Raw genomic sequence first — 24,329 nt, 5'->3', positions numbered from 1 at the left:
TTTTTTTAACCGCTACTAGGCCGGCATCATATTCTGATATGAGACCTTGAGTGGCAACTTAGAAGAAGAGAAACTAACATCACTAATATTTTTGTACACTGATATTGTATTGACGTTGTACACTGATATTGTATTTACGTTGTACACTGATATTGTATTTACGTTGTACACTGATATTGTATTTACGCTGTACACTGATATTGTATTGACGTTGATGAGCAGTTTATGCTCAAGAGTCAAACTACAAACTTACTCTGATGCATACTATTTTGGTAACCACCCCATCCCCCAAAAAAGAGAAAATATATTTGGCAGTAGCGCTTGGCTATATTTAGCAAAAACAAGATAATACGCAATATATTCTGCAGTTGAGTTTGGTTATATCTAGCAAAAACAATATAAAAAGACAATATATTCGTCAGTAGAGGGTGACTACATCTAGCAAAAGCAATCAAATGAAACAGCAAACGTAAGAAACAGTTTGCAGTAAAACCTTGGACAATCGGAGCATTGTGGGATAACAAAACTCGTTATTTTACGTTTGGGAAATTTTCTGGTTAACTAAGAGTTTATCCTGTAATAAAATTTAATCGCACAGTCAATCTTCACCCTTGATAATATACATTAGAAATTGTCCCATTAGTATAGCATTTGCTAACTTTTTCATACGTTTACCATTCCTTTATACAGCAAACACATAGTTGGTGAACTACTCAGGTTTTCGTCCAAACCAACCAGGAGCATGCTTTGTGCATGTAGGCGAGAAACCATATTAAAAGGTTTGTATTTATGGAGTTTAATGTACCCTTCGTAAATAAACGCATAAAAAATCATGCATGGTTGGAAAGTTTATCATGTCTTCTTTACGACATATAATCTGGTGCTGGAAAGTGCTAACATGACAATAGAAACATAATTCTACAAGAATACCACCAGCAAAATGGCAATGAAGAGATGGTGCATAGCTAGACTTTTTGATAAATTCTAATGACTCTTCTATTTGAACGCAGTAGATTCTCGCAAATGAACTTAGTAACTTAATTATTGTTGCTCTATTTTCGATGCAGTTAAAGTTGGGACATACTTGATAGCTTTCGTGATGCAGGGAATGGGACAGTGCTGTTATGTCTTGTAGACTCTAGTTGGAAACGATAGTTGTTTCTTTCTGCATACAAGCATTCCTTTCATCACACTGCTAATGACGATTTGATTAGTTAAGACCTGATGTCCATTCGATTGGTCGATTTTCAGGCATTAAATATGCACAAACAGAACTTCGTTACAAAACTAATGTAGAAAAATTTTAAACAGCGAGGAAAAACAACATTCTGAATTATGCTCTTTTACTCAAATTTTAATGAAATCTTCTTTGTTATAATGATGAATAATCCATGTTGATTGGTTTAGTTATAATTTACCATGGGATGTAGTTCAATGCATCACTAGAGAGCGGCATACTGCACACAGAAGAAATTAAATAGATGAGTCGGTATTGTGCCCCTAATGTATTCTTCAGACATAGCATGCATACCGCTTGTAGGGTGAAAATCTACCATTATGCACATATTGACGGTGTCCACTGACACTGGAACAATTTCTTCTTGAGCGTGTCGACTTCCAAGCTATAAGAAAGAAGTTTTTATGTCAACTTCAACTTAAGAAACTTCGTGAAGTTACACCAGAGAAAGTCTTGAATATTTTAAAAAGATGCGATTTTTATTCAAAAATATTTTGATTTTTTAACAAACTAGGAAATTATGTATAACATATTTTATTTATTTATTTAACTATCGGGTTCGTATTGTGGACATACGAATGTGTCAATGTGTCATCATCGCTGTCTTGCTGAAATTCAGAACTAAAATTTAAGTGGACCCATTCGGAAATACCTTGTACACTGGACACATTCATTAAATGTGATTTCCAAATTGAGCTAGAGATCATTCGACAGCAATTTTCCGCACGTGACGCTTTTGTCTTTGTCCTCTTTGCCTTATTTTGACTTTTGCTTTTTATGTCCTTTTCCAGTCCTCTTTCCAGTCGTCTTTCCAGGCCTCTTTCTTGATTCAGTGATCTGGGTTGTAAGCAGTTTTTCGTTTCTTAGCTGGCACACATGCATCTTCATGTGTAGACTTCTAGGATGGATTAGTAAATCCCACGTATGCAATGCTTATCAGGACCTTTCTTTCTTGTTATGATGATACCTTGGGTGTGTTACCAAATTGTGCATTCTCCGTCAAAACTTCATTTTTGAGATAGCAGCTTCAAATAGAGGAATAAAACCTTTTCTCCAATGATAACATAGTTGACATAAGTGTGTTGAATTCTTTTTTGTTGTACTGGAAAATAATCTTTACTGTTTTCTTGTCTTCTTTATTATTCTTGGTTTGAATTTGCTTGTTATTTGGATATATGTATTAATCTTAGGAGGATCTGTTAAAAAGATATGTTTTCCTTAAGCCAGACATTATGTTTCTGCCTGTCATGGAGCTATTGCATGTAACACAGGTGATAATTGGCAGCAATTCGTATGTTATTAGGCTATTAGGATTCACTGTGCATGAATTTGTGACATTCAGAGCTTAAGCTCTTATTGGAGAGGGATACAACCAGATATACACAGGCTGATTGTAGTAGCTTTTGTGAAGATGAAACACAAAATGACCAACATGCTCTTTCTTGGACAATGTATAACATCCCTGATGATATTAAAAGTTAAAGAGTGCCCATCAACAGATTGGACAGGATCCAATCGGGACATGATGGGCAGGATCCTTAGGGGACATGATGGGCAGGATCCAATCGGGACAAGATGAGCAGGATCCAATCCGGACATGATGGTCAGGTTCCAATCGGGACATGATGGGTAGGGTCCAATGGGGACATGATGGGGAGGGTCCAATGGGGACATGATAAATAAGGTGATTGCTGAGAACTACAGAATAAACAGAAAAGTGGGTCATCTTGTTGACGTGATTATGTACCCTTTAATCCCCCATTTGTCAAATACTTAGTCAAACGATCTCCTTTATAAATTGTACATGGTGGAATCTTTCCCTGGGGCCACTAACAGCTGCTGTGACCGTAGCGACCGTAGCGATAGATGATGGTCATGCTGTAACGACATGAAGGTTGTTTTCTGACGTAGCTAGTATTTTCCTGCAACTGTGATCCAGAGAAATTGCGTTCTCGTTAACATTCCAAATATTTGCCGACCTATGCATGATGTCATAATTTTCAACGGTATCTTCAAACTGTGAAATAAAACAAGTTTAGGCCTCTTGCATTCTCTCTCTTCTTAGGTTTCGTCAAGGCCAGTTAAATGTCGTCAAGGCCAATTAAGTTTCGTCAAGGCCAATTAAGTGTCGTCAAAGCCAATTAAGTGTCGTCAAGGCCAATTAAATGAAGCGAGACAAATCGCAGTACAAACAATCAGTGCTTTCTTATAGCACTCTTCATCCCTAAGATACCCTATATATTATTGGTGATGTCAATCATTTGCCATCTTCCAAAACCATTTCGAAGGCAGACCATTTTAACAAAATAGTATGCACGTTGCTCCTCTTCAGCTATATACATTGTTACATCCGTACATCTTTGATAACTCAAACGTGATCTTAGTTTTGATTCAAAAACAGTATCAATCCATATTTAAAGCATGTAAGTCTCGGCAGGACCCATGTAGTTCTAACGGAACAGGCGTAAAGGAAGAAAAACAAAACACGATTATATTAGCTTCTTAAGCGTGTACATGTTTTACCACGTTTCCATGGAAATTTTCCCACTTACCATCACCACATCATACATAATCAAAAGAAGATTTAATACACTTTCTAATGATGCATGGTGTAACTGTGTGAAGTTGTGAACGTTAAAACAACTCAATAAGAGGATAGGTGCTGCCCTACTATCGACACAGATTTTAGTTTTTCATTATATCTTGCATCATTCGTCATTCATCATTTAAATTATATACGTTTTCGCCCATACGGGCATGTAAGTCTGATTAATGTCCATAAGCGGACTATTTAATTGATCCCGGGGGAAGGAATTACAGCCTCATTCCCTCAGTCGTCATAACATTTCAGCTACAATGTTTGAAGTGAAACAACCATCTGCTAAAGAATTGAAGCAATATATCTTTCCATTTATGATCAATAGTCAATAACGTCACAGGGATTGATGGAGTTGTCTGGAGCATGCTATGATAAATTAGTACTTTATATTATTAACCTTTGTAAAGGTTTCATTTCATAAAAGAGAAAATCTAAATTCGATGCTACATCATCAAAACTTTGATTTTTGTCCCTATTGTGCTTTCATCTAAAATTAAACCTAAAGGTACATTCTCATTTTGCATATATAAAATAACAGCTATATCACATAAGTATTAATGGAAAAGACCAAAACATGTCTATGCAAAACTGAGCTGTTTATATATTTATCCATCTGAAACAAGAAATATTATTTGATATGTAAACCATTGATATTTGATGAAGATGAAAATGACGATAATGAAGATTATTATTATCATATTTATACTTATTATTATCATTATCATTATTATTATTATTATTATTATTATAGCTGTCATTCATAATACAAAATGAATATATATATGAATTCTCCTTTCCCATAGGAATCTTTCTCTATATCATCTCTCTCTCTCTCTCTCACTATGCATATGTGTATATATCACTAAAGATATACGAAGTAATAATATTATATTATCAAACAAGTTAGAGATTCTAACCCGGGTCTGCGGTCAACAGCACCATTAGCCTTGCCTTTACGCACCAATTCCTATACCATCTCGACCACGCACGAGTTCAAATCTCCGTAGAGTAAGAATAAAAATTCGCTAACCTGGATAATACTATTGTTTATTCGGATTTAAACATTATGTCATGCTAGTACAATTTTTATAAGTCTTTGGTATGACTCGGCCGGGGCTTGAACCCGCGACCTTCTCCATCCGAGGCTGATGCTTTAACCACTTAGGACATCGTGTGGCCTTAAATGCCCGCAAGCAGGGATATTTCTTTGGGAAATTCCCTCTTACCCAGTGAAATAAGATAATCTGATAATATTTCCTGATTAAAGACAGAGAAAGGAACAAGTGTCGGTGGTACTCAATATTAACATAGATACACTTCAATTTAAAGCAATATCAGCAGAGACACTTAAGCTCGCCTACCGAGTATTGAAACTGGTGGTGATGGCAGTGCTCGTATTGAGGGATCTTAAACAAATGTGTGTGTGTGTGTGTGTGTGTGTGTGTGTGTGTGTGTGTGTGTGATTTGGATTTTTAGCGTAGCTTTAAAAATTTCATTGGGGCATCATGCCGCAGACATGTAGCATCATGTCCCACCCAGTCACATTATCCTGACACCAGGTCGACAAGTCCTAACACTAACCTCTTAATGCTTAGCGCCAAGCGAGGCAGCTGCTAGTACCATTTTTATGTCTTTGGTATGACTCGGCCGGGGATCGAACCAACGACCTCCCGCATCCGATGCAGACGCTCTAACCATTAGACCACCGGAGCGGTCCAAAAAGTGTCGTACATGAAGTGAAAATTAAATTGAAAATATTTGTTATCTTTATTAATATGTGAAAAAAATATGGCACTTCGTCAATTCCTAACTGGTAACTAGTTTTGGTGAGTTGAGCTATGTTGAAATGCCTGGAGGCCTAAATATAATTTTTTTTTTTTAGAAAATGGACAGTAATTTAGGAAACGTGTTTACATATCAACTGAAATGAGAAAAACACTTTCAGTATAGACTATCTAGCATGTAACTTGCGTAAAATCTTTTATTTTAATAATGGAATGTAATGTAAGTTTAGTTTTTTACTGTACATTAATCTGCAATAAGTAAACAAATTCCTGTTCTGTTAAAAGCGCATTCTACAACAGTCTTTGTACTCAGTAAACCTCGAAAAACAGTTGATGTTTGAAAAATGAAGAACTGAATTGAATTGATATATTGTCCAATAAATAGTACGACACTTCGACCAACTTTCCAACTTCGGATAATTTATTAGCTAGAAAGTTCAGTGGTCACTGTGGGGAAAAACAATGTTTACTGTTTAATTTAGGAAATCTTCTGCAAGTAGATGCTACAAGCAAACTGGTATAATGAAGTTTGCAGAAACTGTAAAGTGAAAAATATGTAGTTATGTAGGTAGGCAGGCAGGCAGGCGGCGTACGTACGTACATATGAAGGTAGGTAGGTTGGTTGGTAGGTAGGTACGTTGTAACGCTTTAGTGATATATGGCACCAATTGAAAGTAATGTTCCAAAATATATAAATAAATTTCACAAAATAGGAAGACAAACCATTCGAAATAAATGGAATCATCAAGAGCAACAAGACAAAATATAAACATAAACTGTACGTAATGATTCAAGTATGACGTCAAGGATATTACATCACCAGGTTGTGTCTATTCATGTGTTACACGTAGAAGGTTTATTTCAAGTGGAAGGTACTTGCCGATGAGATGCCTTGTGGGTCCTTTTATTACATGAAAAACAGGTGTATTCGATTTGTATATTAACTAGTATATATTTCGTCTTAAAGCTTTGCCTTTTACGAGAAACAATTATTTATTGCTTATGTCTATGGCAGCACTTCTTTCTATCTATTCCTGACTTACAGATCTTTATCAGGCTGTTTCCAAAGCGATGGTTACATTGCTTGCGTTTCGAGTGTGCTCTTGTGCTTCTGTTTGATGGTAATTCTGGCCCTCCTCAGAAGAGATGTAAACAATGCAACATTTCCCGTCTAATCTCAAATGATAAATGGTTGTGCTAAGCCAAACATAACAGCATGAATTGCTTATATGATGAGATAAGAAACTCTTGTATCATCGGGTTAAGTGGTTGATGTTTTAGACAAAGATTAACGTGCTGGCATTTATTACAGTAGATTGTCCGTTCTTCAGTGTGTGTTATCCGTGTGTTTGTTGCATTAGATTAGTGTGTGTTTGTTAGGGTAGATTGTCCCTTCTTCAGCTTGAGTTTGTTAGGGTAGATTGTCCGTTCTTCAGTGGGTGTTTGTTGCGGTAGATTTTCCGTTCTTCCGTGTGCGTTTGCTACAGTAGATTGTCGTTCTTCAGTGTGTGTTTGTTAGTGTAGATTGTCCGTTCTTCAGTGTGTGTTTGTTACTTGCTACATGATGTGCAGTAAATAAAAAGGTTTATGTTTTACGAAATTGATTTATGTGGTTGTAAATTTGACATTTATTATTTGACACTGTTTAAAGAATAATAGACTTCAATTTTAAAACAATTGTATTTCTTATCCAAAAGGTTAAATGTCTTGTAAACGACAGCATCTAGTGGGATTAAGGTATAATAATGATTACGTTAATGGCAAACGTGGAATTCCATGAGCTTATATTGATAGCTCTTAATAAAATAGTTTTTTCCCTCTAAATTACAAAAGTACGTTATCGCACATAGTGTCTTATTCACATCGCAAACATGTGCTGCTATCAATAGTTATTTTTATCCTCTTGAGAACAATATCGTTCTAACTAGAACTTTAGCATTAGCAATATTTACCTATTTAAACTTGCTACATTCTGTTTGAGTTTTCCCCCTGCCAAACAAAATAATATTATGTTGTATTGTCTTTATAATTATGTCAACAGTTTTATTTAATTATTGCTCAACATAACTAATTTTATGCCATTCCGGTGACTGAAATTAATGCTAGGAATGTATTTGTAATCTTAGCTTTGAAAAGTTTCATGTTCCACAGGGAATGTGTAGTCTTCGTGTACAAAATGTTCCACAGGGAATATGCAGTCTTCGTGTACAACATGTTGCACAGGGAATATGTAGTCTTCGTGTACATGTTGCACGGGGAATAAGTAGTCTTCTTATACAAAATGTTCCTCAGGGAATGTGTAGTTTTAGTGTACAATATGTTTTACAGGGAATGTGTAGTTTTAGTGTACAATATGTTTTACAGGGAATGTGTAGTTTTAGTGTACAATATGTTGCACACGGAATATATAGTCTTCGTGTACAACATATTCTCTGGGTATATGTAGTTTTCTTGTACATGTTCTTCAGTGACTGTGTAGTCTTCGTGTACAACGTGTTCTGCAGGGAATGTGTATTCTTCGTGTACAACATGTTTTACAGTGAATGTACAGTCTTCGTGTACAACATGTTTTACAGGGAATGCGTAGTCTTCGTGTACAACATGTTTTACAGGGAATGTGTAGTCTTCGTGTACAACATACTTCGATAAAATCTTATTTAGATTAGGCACATTTTGATAGATTTCTTTCAATGAGGAAAATATCTAAATTTTTCAACACGTCATCAAAACAATAACTGGAGTTTCTCAGATACCATTCCTATCAATATTAAATATTGACGAGTAAAAACTAATTTAATCTGCATTCATTAAACATGTGTTTCGTCTTTTGCAAGAGGCGATCTGCTCTTAATAACTGCGAATATATAGCACTGTTTTAAACCTAGTTTTTATTAAGTACAAAACTTGACTTCATCTGTATATGTAACAGTTGGCTGACAAGTAGCTTCAAGCGTTAGTCCAGGAGAATCTAACATTAATGTTGACCTGACGTGTTTAGCCGTTTGATCTGCATAACACCTTGATCTCTACTACGGCAGATAGTTGCGTTGCTATGGAGACGTGAGTTTGAAGTCTTTACCGATTAGGAGGCATTTCGCAACCTGATTCAGGACTTCGCTTTGTTTTCCACCTTGTTTAAGAAACGAAAATACGAAGACTGTTTCTGTCTTTTGAAGTATTTCTTGTTACATAATGTGCATAATGTTATAGGTATTTGTGTGGAAATATATTACGTAAACCAACAAAAAACGAATGTAACCGTTAGTTGCATACATCACATTTAGTCCTGTAATACTGATGTTTTCTGTATATAATAATGATATAGCTTTTCACTCAAATGTCTGCATGAAATATATTCTGGCAATAAGAAACCAATTTAAATTACAATCTTTGCAAACGCTTTCTATTTTCTTCAGATATGTTTAGGTAAAAACAAAAAAAAAGTATCCAGTTGACACATATTCCGTTATTCGGACCATGTATTGAGAAAGTGCCGTCACTTCACATGCTCTTAATTGTTTAGCTTTGAGAAAGAAATGAGTTTGGTATCGTGTTGATAAAAATAATACTTCTAGCAAGTTTGTTTCTATGGGCTTTCACGGCACTTGTTTGTTTTTGTGGGCTTTCACGGCACATGTTTGTTTGTATGGGCTTTCACGGCACTTGTTTGTTTGTATGGGCTTTCACGGCACTTGTTTGTTTGTATGGTTTCACGGCACTTGTTTGTTTGTATGGGCTTTCACGGCACTTGTTTGTTTGTACGGGCTTTCACGGCACTTGTTTGTTTGTACGGGCTTTCACGGCACTTGTTTGTTTGTATGGGTTTTCACGGGCGTTTGTTTGTTTCTATGGCCTTTCACGGCACTTGTTCGTTTGTATGGGCTTTCACGGCACTTGTTTGTTTGTATGGGCTTTCACGGCACTTGTTTGTTTGTACGGGCTTTCACGGCACTTGTTTATTTGTACGGGCTTTCACGGCCCTTGTTTGTTTGTATGGGCTTTCACGGCACTTGTTTGTTTGTATGGGCTTTCACGGCACTTGTTTGTTTGTATGGGCTTTCACGGCACTTGTCTGTTTGTATGGGCTTTCACGGCACTTGTTTGTTTGTATGGGCTTTCACGGCACTTGTTTGTTTGTATGGGCTTTCATGTCACTTATTTGTTTGTATGGGCTTTCACGGCACTTGTTTGTTTGTATGGGCTTTCATGGCATTTATTTGTTTGTATGGGCTTTCACGGCACTTGTCTGTTTGTATGGGCTTTCACGGCACTTGTTTGTTTGTATGGGCTTTCACGGCACTTGTCTGTTTGTATGGGCTTTCACGGCACTTGTTTGTTTGTATGGGCTTTCACGACACTTGTTTGTTTGTATGGGCTTTCATGGCACTTATTTGTTTGTATGGGCTTTCACGGCACTTGTTTGTTTGTATGGGCTTTCATGGCATTTATTTGTTTGTATGGGCTTTCACGGCACTTGTCTGTTTGTATGGGCTTTCACGGCACTTGTTTGTTTGTATGGGCTTTCACGGCACTTGTTTGTTTGTATGGGCTTTCATGGCACTTATTTGTTTGTATGGGCTTTCACGGCACTTGTTTGTTTGTATGGGCTTTCATGGCACTTATTTGTTTGTATGGGCTTTCACGGCACTTGTCTGTTTGTATGGGCTTTCACGACACTTGTTTGTTTGTATGGGCTTTCACGGCACTTGTTTGTTTGTATGGGCTTTCACGGCACTTGTCTGTTTGTATGGGCTTTCACGGCACTTGTCTGTTTGTATGGGCTTTCACGGCACTTGTTTGTTTGTATTGGCTTTCACGGCACTTTTAACACAGTTCAAGTAGGAGCAGCAGAAGTAACATTGACAGTGGTAGTATTAAATAGTTGTTATAGCTGTTGTTAATAATAATAATAATAATAATAATAATTATAATAAACTATTATTCTTATTATTTCAATAAGTGAATGCTCAATATGAAATTTGCAATATAAAGTTGCAACGAAGCTAGAAATATGCAATCAGTCAGTTCGGCAGCTGAGCATCAGCAATTCAATAAAATGATGCACACGTTTTAAGTATACATTTATGCAAAGTGGCTGTGAAGAATTTTTTAATAAAATGTAAAAGTTAGACAGGGTCAAAGGCTATGGAATAGTATGTGTTGTCTAATTGAAAAAATATTTTGAATTCGAAGTGGACAGCGAGATGTGGCGAGCCGAAACACAGTGGAATGCCTGTAAATATATGTGTTATGAACTGATACTATCGAATTGTCAGCTAGTGTCCCAGCCCACACACGCACGCATCTAACGTTCGTGTGTTATGTGGACAGGTCATTTATTATTGAACAGCACAGATTTTAAACACAATCCATATTTCCCAAGCTTCAATTTATATTGTATCACAGGAGATAATAGCTAACTCAGTAGTTGTCTTTAATCAGAAAATATTTCTCAGGTGTCATGTGTAAAAAAAAAAAAACCAAAAATTCAAATTTAGTTACGTGTTATTGGGTATATTGTTTGCCAGTACTGTAGGCGTACCTACAGTTCTTTTTGTTATTGTGTTTCAAAACTTGAATGGAGATTAAGTGGACAGATAGCTTACAAATTTTCCAGGTTTACATCTGTTTAGTATCTATTTAAAACTGACTTTAAATGTCTAGCTAAAAATAAATTAAGTTTAATATACTTATCTTTGTCACTAAAACATTGGAGTTATGCACATGTGTTTTCAACTGTTATGCTGACTAGTACATAACGAGCCTTTCGTGCACCATGATGACTCTGATAAAACAGGAAATTACGCACATTGTCTGCTTTCAACGTTCCCGTCCGTCAAACGCTTATGTCTGTTCTGCATCAGTAAGACTGTTCTTCACGATGATCACTTAAACTTTATACGATGAAACAACAGCTATATTTATTGATTTACGTGATTTTCAATCTTCATGCTGCTACCTAGACGTTTAGTTTTACAGATCTTGGCAAATAATCAACGTAATTCAGACATAGCCACTCGCCGCCCTTATGTACACAAATGCTAATAATAAACTATATACTAAGCAATTTAGTAAAATTACTCAAGATGTTACAGGAATAACAATTCATAATTTCACGAGTTTCGTGGTTTCTATCCTTGTAGATAACATCGAACATTAAAGAGCTATTAACTGGTCAATAACATTTTAGCACAATTAAACAATTAGCACAATTAGCACAATTAAACAATTAGCACAATTAAATATTTAACACAATTAGCACAATTAAACAATTAGCACAATTAAACATTTAGCACAATTAAACATTTAGAACAATTAAACAATTAGCATAATTAAACAATTAGAACAGGGAAACAATTAGCACAATTAAACATTTAGCAGAATTAAACAATCAAATCAAAAGGAAGAACATCATTATGATGTTCTTACCACATTCGCTTACATTCAGTGGAAGGATTAGACTCGTAGTAGTAGTGATAGTTGTGATGTTGTTTGTGTTGCCCCTGTATAGAAAGTGGCAAATGGAAGTAGTATCCAGCACGTGGGGACATTGACGGATTTATTATATTGTCGCCCTTGGCAATGTTAGAATCGCCCCTCCCCGCTCGAGTTTTGTAGCGCCAGACAGCTTCCTTGTCTGCCTAATGGGAAATCAGCCACTGCACGGGAGATAGGGAGATGCTGGTATATGGACTCGGTAACAATGATTAATTCCGAAACTGTATTCACTAATATAGCCTGGTTCTATTTTAAGAATGTATTTCTCTGTCGTTTTGGAAGTGATATCTGAGTTAGGTTTAGAGATTCTTCGTCTCGATATAAAGGAAATTGTATATTCGTTACAATATGAACAGTATGGTGTGGTTGTCTGTGTGTATTGTGTGGTTGTCTGTGTGTAATGTGTGGTTGTCTGTGTGTATTGTGTGGTTGTCTGTGTGTATTGTGGCGATAACGCACAGTGAGTAATGAGGCATTGTTGCTGATCTGCCTGTGAAATCAGACCAACCTTTTGCACTAAGTGTTGTAGACAGTCCAGCCTCTCAAAACAAATGCCGGATAACCTTTGACAAGAACTTCACCATGAGTTCATCTCTGAAGATACTTTAACATATCGTTCATTAGGACACGCTGGAAAGTTCAGTACTGACAACCAAACGTAGGGATTATAGGAAAAATAATTGTGGTTGCAGTCCACGTGCAATGTAATAGGCACCAAGCTTTGGACACCACGTATAACAAAGGATGGTTCGGATCAAACATTCGACCAAATTTTCAACAGAAGTTGGATTATTTAATTGTAAAGATGGCAGCTAGACGACAACAGCTGTTTCCCACGTTGCTTCCTAAAAGTGACATACATACTAGTTTATTTTTAATTATATCAATTTTAATGCTAGATTAAATTTTGTTTTGTATATCAAAAGACCAAGCAACACATACGAGTGTTAGAATTCCTATGTTAAGTAAATACCTATTACAAACGACGCACACCCGAAGTAAGTGTGCCTGACTCAGAGCCAGAACGACGCACAACCAGAACGACACACGCCCGATGTATCAGTGGTTAAAGTGCCCGACTTACTACCAGGACAACGCACACCCGATGTCTCAGTGGTTACCGTGCCTGACTTACTACCACAACGACACACACCCGGTGTCTCAGTGGTTACCGTGCCTGACTTACAACCACAACGAAACAGACACACCCGATGTCTCAGTGGTTACCGTGCCTGACTTACAACCACAACGACACACACCCGGTGTCTCAGTAGTTACCGTGCCTGACTTACAACCACAACGACACACACCCGATGTCTCAGTGGTTACCGTGCCTGACTTACAACCACAGCGACACACACCCGATGTCTCAGTGGTTAGAGTGCCCGACTTAAAACCAGAACAACACACACACGATTTGTCAGTGGTTACCGTGCCTGACTTACAACCACAACGACACAAACACGATGTCCCAGTGATTAGCATGCCTGACTCATAACCAAAACAACGCCACTTTGCCGTAAAACATATACTCAGAACCCACAATGGTTGTTGACTTACCCTTGCAAGCTGGATTTCGAGGAATAAGCGGTTAATTTAATTTAAGTTAAGGGATATATTTAAAATTATTTATATCCTCTCCAACATGTTCACATAGTACACTGAGAACGAAGTGTTCTGTGCACTTAGCTATTTAGCAAATATGTATAATACTGATATCTTCAAGAATGTATATATATATATATATATATATATATATATATATATATATATATATATATATATATTCACACACTTATGACCACTGACCAACCTCCAGCACTGCTGCCCCCTTTTGAAGAGTACTAGAGTAATATAGGCATACCTATTTAGAACAGGATATGGGTTTGTTTAAATTACATTAGCTTAATGAATATTGCAAGTTCAGAGCCACATATCGTTACTTTATTGTTTTTAGATAGACCCATATATACCTCCAGTTGAAAGGATATCAATCTTTAAAAACACCCGCAGCCTCCCAAACAACAAAGAAATGAAACAAATTTAACCTCTGCATTATAAAAAGATCTATATAACGTTCGAAACAGGACTCTAAAGTTATAAATATTTTTTCATGTTAATAAACATTTAAGTTTTGTGGCTGTAGAGACGATTTCTTGGAAAATCGTTTATCACTTGGTTTACTTTAACATCAGAATGAACAATAAAAGTATTTCGAGGTGGATTTAATTTCGTAAATGTTCGTTACACACTTAAACAAAAATTAAATTAAATCCGCCAGAAGTATTTGTGATTGTATGGTATCTGATAAATCGTTCATGTTTCGTTATGTCTAAGGTGTGATAGATCCCTCTAAAGGAGAGGAAAACCTGATAGGTCTGCTTTCAAGCAAACACAGGTGTCTCTGCAATTATACTAATTGATAAACCAAGCCGTCTTTCATCATGCTACAGCGAAGAAGAATATCTCTCATAGTTTTGTAGATGAAGCCAAAACGCTAAAAACTTGTTTTCTGTTTCAAATCTGGCACGAAAAGTGTATAATATTCAGTTTGTGTTGTCAGGAGAAAAGTATGGCAAATATACCTAAGTGAACGCAACTTTATATCAAGGATTTTCTTCATTAACAAAGGAATGCTCGAAACAGACAAATATGAAAGTACAATTTCAGAAATATGTCACGTGATTCATGACACCTAGAAGCTTAACAAGTGGATCTGTAAATAGTCTATATGAGTAGCAAATAATATTGGAATACATTTGTAACATCGATCATGAAGTTATAGGCTGGACTAGTCATTAAATAGTCTCATATCATAATAATAACAAGGTGTACCAAACGTGGTGTGCCTATCTAATAACAGTCCGGAAAAAAGGCGATGGAAGCGCCAATGCTGCCCCCTGTTTCCGCGTTAAAAAAAAAGAGACAAATGAAGTGATAGAGAAAGTTAATTGTTTATAGTTACTATGCAGAGAAGTTTCTCTTTACCGATTTGTGTCATTTACTATAGTTTCTCATTACCGTTTTGTGCCATTCTCTATAGTTTCTCATTACCGTTTTGGGCCAGTCTCTATAGTTTCTCATTACTGTTTTGTGTCAGTTACTATAGTTTCTCATTACCGTTTTGTGCCAGCTTCTAAGAACGCGCGCAAATATATAACTACTGCATCATCTACAGCAACATGGACATTTATTTCTTGCTCATAGGAACGGAATAATTACGACTGCATTTCTGAGGTATTTACCCTAGCATTGCCAGCAGCTTTGTGATCACTTCATGTGCAGGAAATAATATTCTAGCAGCGTTTAAACCCTATATAAAGAAAACTGCTATGAAGAGACAGTCACTGACTTAAGAAATGGTCTCATCCCGAGTGAATAAAAACAAAGTCGAAAGAAAATCGATAAGATGAAACAAAAATGTGTAAATTTTAAGTTTCTACGATATAAATACGAATAATTCCGTTTCTGTTTTTCATCACTTAGTGAATTACGGACGAACGCGATAAAAGATAAAAATGTTCCTATTAAACCCCAAATAGGTAAATAAACAGCGATAAGGATCGAACTATTTCATATAGCTGCATCTGTTGATCTTTTACAGACTTGTCAGATGGGACTGTTACAAAGCTACAAAGAAAGGTCTATGAAAAATCATTATTTAATTAGCAGTGATACTCATTTGGGTCTGTAGCAAGTTATTAATTTAATTGTCAGAATAGAATAAATGTATAACATTTTTTTCAACGCTCTCAAGGCTTGGTCTAGAGTGCTCAGTAATAATTATACGTTTCACCAGCAAAATATGCCATGGGGACATAATTAATAACAACAAAGTAACAAAATAATAAAATTATACACATGTCCAAAATTGATGGGCAAAATCTGTTTTCACTGGAGAGAACTAAGAAACAAAGGAAACGACTTAGAGCTATATTTGGAACCACTCATTTAATTACATAATGGTACAGTAAATACATGGACTGAATGGCAATCAATATTAATTAAACTGTACATCCAAAATAACTGTCATCACCTATGTGCATGCAGACAACTAAAGTGTATCACTGTATGCAGACAACTAAAATGTATCACTGTATGCAGACAACGAAAAATGTATCACTGTATGCAGACAACTAAAAATGTATCATTGTATGCAGACAACGAAAAATGTATCGCTGTATGCAGACAACGAAAAATGTATCACTGTATGCAGACAACTAAAAATGTATCACTGTATGCAGACAACGAAAAATGTATCGCTGTATGCAGACAACGAAAAATGTGTCGCTTTATGCAGAGAACGAAAAATGGAATACTGAAGACAGACAACTAAAAATGTAACACTGAATGCAGACAACGAAAACTTTATCACTGTATGCAGACAACGAAAATGTATCGCTGTATGCAGACAACAAAAATGTATCACTGTATGCAGACAACGAAACATGTAACACTGAAGACAGACAACTAAAATGTAACACTGAATGCAGACAACTAAAAATGTACGACTGTATGCAGACAACGAAAAATATAACACTGAATGCAGAAAACTAAAACATAAGACTGTATGCAGACAACTAAAAATATAACACTGAATGCAGACAACGAAAATGTATCACTGTATGCAGACAACTAAAAATGTAACACAGTGTGCCGACAACCAAAAAAAGATAACTACATCCAGACAACTGAAAATGTAACACTGTATGCAGACAACTAAAAATGTCCGACTGTATGCAGACAACGAAAAATATAACACTGAATGCAGACAACTAAAACATAAGACTGTATGCAGACAACTAAAAATATAACACTGAATGCAGACAACGAAAATGTATCACTGTATGCAGACAACTAAAAATGTAACACAGTGTGCCGACAACCAAAAAATAGAAAACTACATCCAGACAACTGAAAATGTAACACTGTATGCAGACAACTAAAAATGTAACACTGTGTGCCGACAACCAAAAAATACAAAACTACATGCAGACAACTAAAAATGTAACATTGTATGCAGATAAGTAAAATTATAATACTGTATCCAGATAAACATAGGAGATTTGTGACTTAAAATTATAGATGCTGAACGAGTTACTACATTTACCATTAGACACGCGGAGGACGAGAGAGAGAGAGAGAGAGAGAGAGAGAGAATCAATAACTTTAGAGCACTGAGAAAATTAATTTTGTGGACCTTTTCTCCACCCACCCACCCGCAACAAAACATGTTTTTCATGTGAAGATGCCATAGTTTTTTTTTTTTCTACGGAAATTTTCTCTACAAATTAAATGAAATATTATTCCTAGTAAGAGACCTAATAAAATTACGTGATGCTGAGAAGAGAATGTGTCTTTGCAGTGGAAAGAGAAAGTTTATTGAGATGCTAACGACGCAAAGTTACATAGTTACTGATGGTGCTCAAAACATATCTCATTCCCACAGATAACAACGTTTAAAAATCGTATAAAATGACAAATCACAAAATAAACTCAGGCGTGTGCACTCGATCATAACGAGAAATATGGCCTCTGAATGTTAGAAAACTCTGAATATAGCCTTTTCATAGTATGAAATAGCAGTACGGAGAGAGGTGGGTGGGGTATGGGGTGGGGGTGGGGAGGGCGACTCTCATTATATGCCTTAATAACATTACTAAGTGAAAAAATGGTTAAAATGTTAGTAGATAGAAATCTTCTCCTATAGATACAAGCTGTACAAATCAAAGATAAAGCGTACCGTATGCACTCGCATGTTGTTGTTGTTATTGTTGTTGTTCTAGGGTTTAACGAAATTTTTCAGTACAAGATAGGCTATAGATGGCGGCCAGTATAACTGGTGGAGGAAGAACCCTAGAGAAAAAAACTCAGGGAAGAACCACCGACCCACGAGAAGCTACTGGCAGGCTTTCCCACGTACCCGCGCTAGCCGAGCCTGAGACTCGAACCCACGCAGACAGAGGTGAGATGGTAGTGATCCGGAATGGTGAACACTTTAGACCAGAGTATCTGAGTCTCCACAGTTTGGTAAGAGTAATTAGTAGAACAAACATAGACACTGATCTGAAGGCGGCTTGTACTACGGCAGATAAAGATCTGTGTTAGCTTAACTCGACTTGTAAACAAGCATCAGCGAAACCTTTCAAAGGAGAACATCTAAAGTGCTACAGACACACCTACTATCTCCCTAGACCCCAATTTTGGAATAAATAGCACACAGATAAGGTAATAACTAACTCCTCATCGGCATCTCCAGTGACACCTCAATTGCTTCCTAATAGTCACTATCTTTCAGTCTTAGTAGTGGAAACATGACATAGAAAAATTTTGTGAATAGGTGTCTGTGAAAATGCATTATTATATGTAGTCTATCCCGATTGTCTATCCCAGATAGACATGTGCTAAAATCTGGTATCTAATGTTGACAATAATGACTATATCCTCATATTTATTGCGCTGTTTAGGATGATTTTCTAATACAATTGATTTCTTAAAACGGGATTTGGATAGATGACTGAATCAACGTCTCGACTTGCGGATCTTAATTGTGGGGGTAGGGGTGGGGGAAGTGAGGGTCTAAAATTCCCATCAAACAGCTTTCTGTTATTGGGAGGGGGCCAGAATTAAGTTTTGCTGGGATGGACAGAATTTCTTGTGACGCCAATGGTGTGTGTTTGTGTTTGTGTGTTTGTGTGTGTGTGTTTGCTTGCTCACGGGCTTGCTTGCATGTGTATGTGTGCATGAAAAGCTTGCATCTTCTCCTTTTGCAGCATGTGGGACCATGCTTTTCTACAAATCAGCATAAAGGTTGATACCCATTTTGTGTGAGTAATTTAACCTTGTGAAAAGAAAATAGACCTTGTACAAAATCTGCCTGAAATATTCCTAGGATGATTGATACAAAAGCATTTTTTGTTCGCTTTCGACCAGACCTTCTGAAAGTTATAAGGCCTTCTCGAAATTACAAGGCGAATATAGTTTATATGTAGGGTGTAGTATTATCTATCATTTTGCGACTTCATATTGCCTCCATGATATGTAAGTTTCATGTCTTGTAAAAATGAGTCTTAGCAATATATGCAAGTTTTGTATTTCGAGTCGTGTAGAAATGAGTCTCAGCTATATATATGAGTTTAATATTTCATGTCCTGTAGGATTAAGAGTTAGCGATATATGTAAGTTTTGTATTTCATGTCTTGTAGTACTATGTCTTAACTATATATGTAAGTTTTGTATTTCATGTCGTGTAATAATAAGTCTTACCTATATATGAAAGTTTTTTATTTCATGTCGTGTAGTAATAAGTCTTATCTATATATACAAGTTTTGTATTTCATGTCGTTTAGAAATGAGTCTTACCTATATATGTAAGTCAAATATTTCATGTCTTGTAGTAATTAATCTTAGCTATATATGTAAGTTTTGTATTCTATGTCTTGTAGAAATACGTCTTAGCTATATATGTAAATTCTGTATTTCATGCCTTGTAGAAATAGGAGTTAGCAATATATGTAAGTTTTTTATTTCATGACTTGTAGAAATAAGTCTTAGCTATATATGTAAGTTTTGTATTTTATGTCAGTAGAAGTGAGTCTTAGCGATAGAATCTTATACTATTGTGGCTTTTCCAATAGTAAAAGTAAAAACTTTCAAGAATGTTGATACCATTCTTCACAAAGTACCTACAAAAGATTAAATATTTAAATATACTTCACAAAGTACCTACAAAAGATTAAATATTTAAATATACTTCACAAAGTACCTACAAAAGGTTAAAGGTTAAATATTTAAATATACTTCACAAAGTACCTACAAAAGATTAAATATTTAAATTTATTAATATTTATCCAATAGATAAGGACCTTGTACCCTTGTGATTTTTTTCCGCATGTCGCAGAACTAATGGTCGGGAAATAAAATACGTGTATGCGTACACAAATAAGACGTGTATGCATACAAAATTAAAATTCGTGCATGCGTACACATAGCTTACACATCTCTACACATGCATATGTATACAGAAAGTGTTAAACAAATTATTTATCATGCAAGAAAGGAGATATGCGTATGTTCAAGTCGATTCTACTCGATGTCAAAGCGTTTTGAAGTTTTTTTCTTTGGTAGTAAATGATTTGGATTTATGGTTAAAACATTTTAAAATACTAGCTGCCTGAAAAAAGAATAGCTTATAACAAAAGACGAGAAGAAGTAGTATACTCTAAAAATAAATGACTCAGTTTGGATTGGCCGCCCTCGACACCATTTTCCTCTGCACAAACATAATTTTGCATTCTTAACATATTTTAAAATAAAAATTAATAAAAATAAATATACATCTAAGGTGTAAGGAAGGCATGATATGATTAAACTCACCCCGGTTCCTTCCACGCCTTCTTGATCTGGTTCCATCTTTGATGTATACTAACTATAATAAACACCTGGGCACAAATCTGATCATCTGCCGTAATAACTGGCCTGCTTTATCGAACAGGAATTGTACGTGTTTATAACAATGTCTGTCTGTACTAGCTGACTGATAAAATCCAACTATTTATAGCGTTTCGTACTTTTAAAACATTGGTTGAGGACACAATGCATGATTTATATCCTGCTTGCTCTCAGGAATTGAACAGATATGGATGCTCAGTAGCTATATCGGCGGAATTAAACAGGTCACTAATGACAAGTAGTTGATCACTAACTGTTACATATGTGCATACTTAATTAAATACTTGAAAACATGTCAATCCTAATCAACATATACAAATCTGTTTCTTATAGTGTTCACTTCAATGTATGAAAACACCAATTTCTCTAATAATGTACACACATTTGTCATTTCTATAAGAGATATAGTCCCATTTAATTTTCCATTCAATTCAGAAATAACAATTGTAGTCAATAAGCATAAATGTTTCCAAAATGCATTCAGAGTATTGTTATTTGGGAAAATAAAAATACGCAGGTTTTTGCGATGTAGAATAACCAGAGGTTTAAGCTGTCTTCCTTTCTTGTCTGGTTCACTATTGTGAATGTTCGCTGTATTTACTTAGAATCAATCTCAAGAGGAACAGTCATATTCCGTCAAATAGGTGTGGGGCAATTATACAGGTCCTTTCTTCGTTGCCAGCACTGCCTAGTTATAATAGGCCGTCTAATGAACTATAGAAATTCTAGTTCTGCCAAGAGATGATTACACTCATATACAAACAAAGGAAATGCAGATACCAATAAACATATAATTGTTTTCGATATGCTTGCATATTTGCAAGTCTGGATACTTTCAATTTGCAATTTCTGGAAATATAAGTGCGTGTGCATGCATATATATATATATATATATATATATATATATATATATATATATATATATATATATATATATATATATATACGAACGTTAAAAATCCTAATCACACATACATACATACATACACACCTACATACATATTGGCTTTACATACATACATATTGGCTTTACATACATACATACATACATACATACATACATACATACATACATGCATACATACATACATATTGGCTTTACATACATACATACATACATACATACATACATACATACACAATTGCGATAATATCATTACACAAGAACGGTGTAATTACATGTGGTGGTTGAATGTATGAACTAATTTCCCTTGTCACTATTTCACTCACTTATGCATCGTTGGCATTATATATGTTCTCGCATTCCGTGACAGTGTAATGTTTTCAATCATCTTCGTGAAAATGTACAGAAGCTGGCGATGATATATTAATATCACAGGATTACCACTGACGTTTTAATATGTTTGCCGTGTGTAGCGTTGACTTTTAAATAAGTTAACCACACATTGTGCTAACGTTTCCACAAGATTACCGTGTAATATGTTGACTTTCAAACAGGATAATCGCGGATAGTGCTTACTCTAAATGTGATAAAAACGGATATTGAAGGCATGCTGTAACCGCGGATTCTTAAATAGGATAGTACTTACTCTAAATGTGATAACAACGGTTATTCAAGGCATGCGGTAACCGCTGACTCTTAAATAGGATAGTGCTTACTCTAAATGTGATAACAACGGTTATTCAAGGCATGCGGTAACCGCTGACTCTTAAATAGGATAGTGCTTACTTTAAATGTGATAACAACGGTTATTGAAGGCATGCGGTAACCGCTGACTCTTAAATGGAATAGTGCTTACTCTAAATGTGATAACAACGGTTATTGAAGGCATGCGGTAACCGCTGACTCTTAAATAGGATCAACGCGGATAGTGCTGACTCTTCAATAGGTATGCCGCGGATGTCTAACTCTTCGGTAAGATTACTGCGGATAGCGCTGGCTCAAAATAGGATAAAAGCGGTTATTGAAGATATGCGATAACCGCTGGCTCTTAAATAGGATTACCGTCGTATTTTGCAGACATGGCATAACCGATGACTGTTAAACTGGAAAACACCGAACAATACAGACTTAGAATTCATCCAAAATAATCCAGGTTGTATCAATTATAATAAGACTGGCACAGATCGGTAACGAGAAAATTATCTGTCTAGTAAACGGAAGCAATTAACTTCCTCCATCACTTCATTTCTTTTCTTTACGCAAAACAGTGGTCATATTAATGGCGCTTCTGTCCTCTTGTTTATTCTTTGATGTTATAGATAGGTCAGAGACGTTTGGAACACATGTTTATTACTATAAAAACAATTATTTATCATTGTATTGCTTGGTTTGACATAAATGCTCATGGTTTACTCAGCAAAAGTAAAAAAAATCAAAATATTTAAAGGTTATTCATATCTTGAATTCTTCTTAGTCACAGGATGATCCTGTATCTGTGCTGTATACTCATGAACTTGTATCTCATAGTCTGTTCAATACTTACTGCACATCTCTAAAAAGAACCATACAAATCTCAGAGTTAACCATTCGTTAGGATAGAAGAGGTCTGAATAATGCAGCATATCACACCAAGAAAAGATATAATAAGACAACATGGTACACCAAAAGAAGATATAATAAGACAGCATGGTACACCAAAAGAAGATATAATAAGACCATGCTACACCAAAAGAAGATACAATAAGACAGCATGGTACGCCAAGAGAAAGTTGTGAGAAGGCAGCATAGTACACAAAGAGCAGCTATAATAAGACAGTTGTTATGTATATTTAATTTGCATTGTTTGTTGGCTTTATTTTATAATAAAAAAATAATCATTACATATTGTGCGTAACCTATACTGTATCTGCTTACTGACCTTGTCCAAAATCAGTAAAATCAATAAGACAGTTGTTATGTATATTTAATTTGCATTGTTTGTTGGCTTTATTTTATAATAAAAAAACAATCATTACATATTGTGCGTAACCTATATTATATCTGCTTACTGACCTTGTCCAAAATCAGTAACAATTTTGTTAACAACATCGTTTTTTTCTTCTAAGTGAGCATTATTATCTTAAGCTGAGCCAAGGACATCGTTATTTTATGATATAGTTATACTTGGACTAGGTGATTTCCGTCACGAGTCTTATGTTAACCTACTATCTAATTCGTCTAGGTCAATGCAGTTTTGATCCTCATCCGGGTTTTTGTTTTGCGTCCTAGATTGTCATATAACTTACGTTTTTTTTAAAATTCTATTATTCGTGCTTTATGAGCTAAGAGAATCGATTGTAGTATTGTTGTGTCTATTAATTAATTTGGGCTGGAATTTATTTCTTCAAAGTAGTCAATTGATTTTTATCTGTAAATACAGAGTGCATATAAAAATAATATCATTGGACATAGACATTCACTGGGATTTATAGTGAATTCAAACCTGGAATTACATTACTGTGATTCAACAAAAGACTGTTGGTACAACACCACGTTACCAGCCACCACAGGTACATCAGCACCTTCAGCGTTGTATTTAATTCGGATTTCTACTCATGTTTATTCAGAACTTTTATTATTAGGACTTGTGTCAGTTTTTCTAGTATTTTTGGGGATTTGATTTGCAATACCGTAAGTTCTATTTTAGTTTCACTTTTTTCCAAGGAAAATAAATTATTAGTTGAATTTTACAAAGCTTGATTCTTTTCATTCTTTACTGTTACTTATTTTAAGAGCATAGATCTTTAACACAGCATCGTACACCAGAAGAAGCTATAATAAGACAGCATAAAACACCAGGACAGCTGTAATAAGACA

At 35.5% G+C, this 24,329-nt stretch overlaps 1 pseudogene across 1 annotated transcript in view; it reads right to left on the bottom strand.

Annotated features, from left to right (window-relative positions):
• LOC149779967 (inositol 1,4,5-trisphosphate-gated calcium channel ITPR2-like) overlaps positions 1 to 21,102 on the bottom strand; it is a 283,416-nt pseudogene extending 262,314 nt beyond the window's left edge. Inside the window, exon 1 of the transcript XR_016415089.1 lies at positions 20,495 to 21,102. The product of XR_016415089.1 is annotated as an inositol 1,4,5-trisphosphate-gated calcium channel ITPR2-like (transcript). The remainder of the gene's footprint in view (positions 1 to 20,494) is intronic.
• Between the last annotated feature and the right edge of the window lie 3,227 nt (positions 21,103 to 24,329).

The sequence above is a fragment of the Sinohyriopsis cumingii genome, chromosome 16 (genome assembly GCF_028554795.1).
Source record: "Sinohyriopsis cumingii isolate HCF-2022 chromosome 16, ASM2855479v2, whole genome shotgun sequence".
In the NCBI taxonomy this organism is placed as follows: domain Eukaryota; kingdom Metazoa; phylum Mollusca; class Bivalvia; order Unionida; family Unionidae; genus Sinohyriopsis; species Sinohyriopsis cumingii.
The sequence above is the reverse complement of the archived record's forward strand: the minus strand, read 5'-3'. Positions and strand labels throughout refer to the sequence as shown.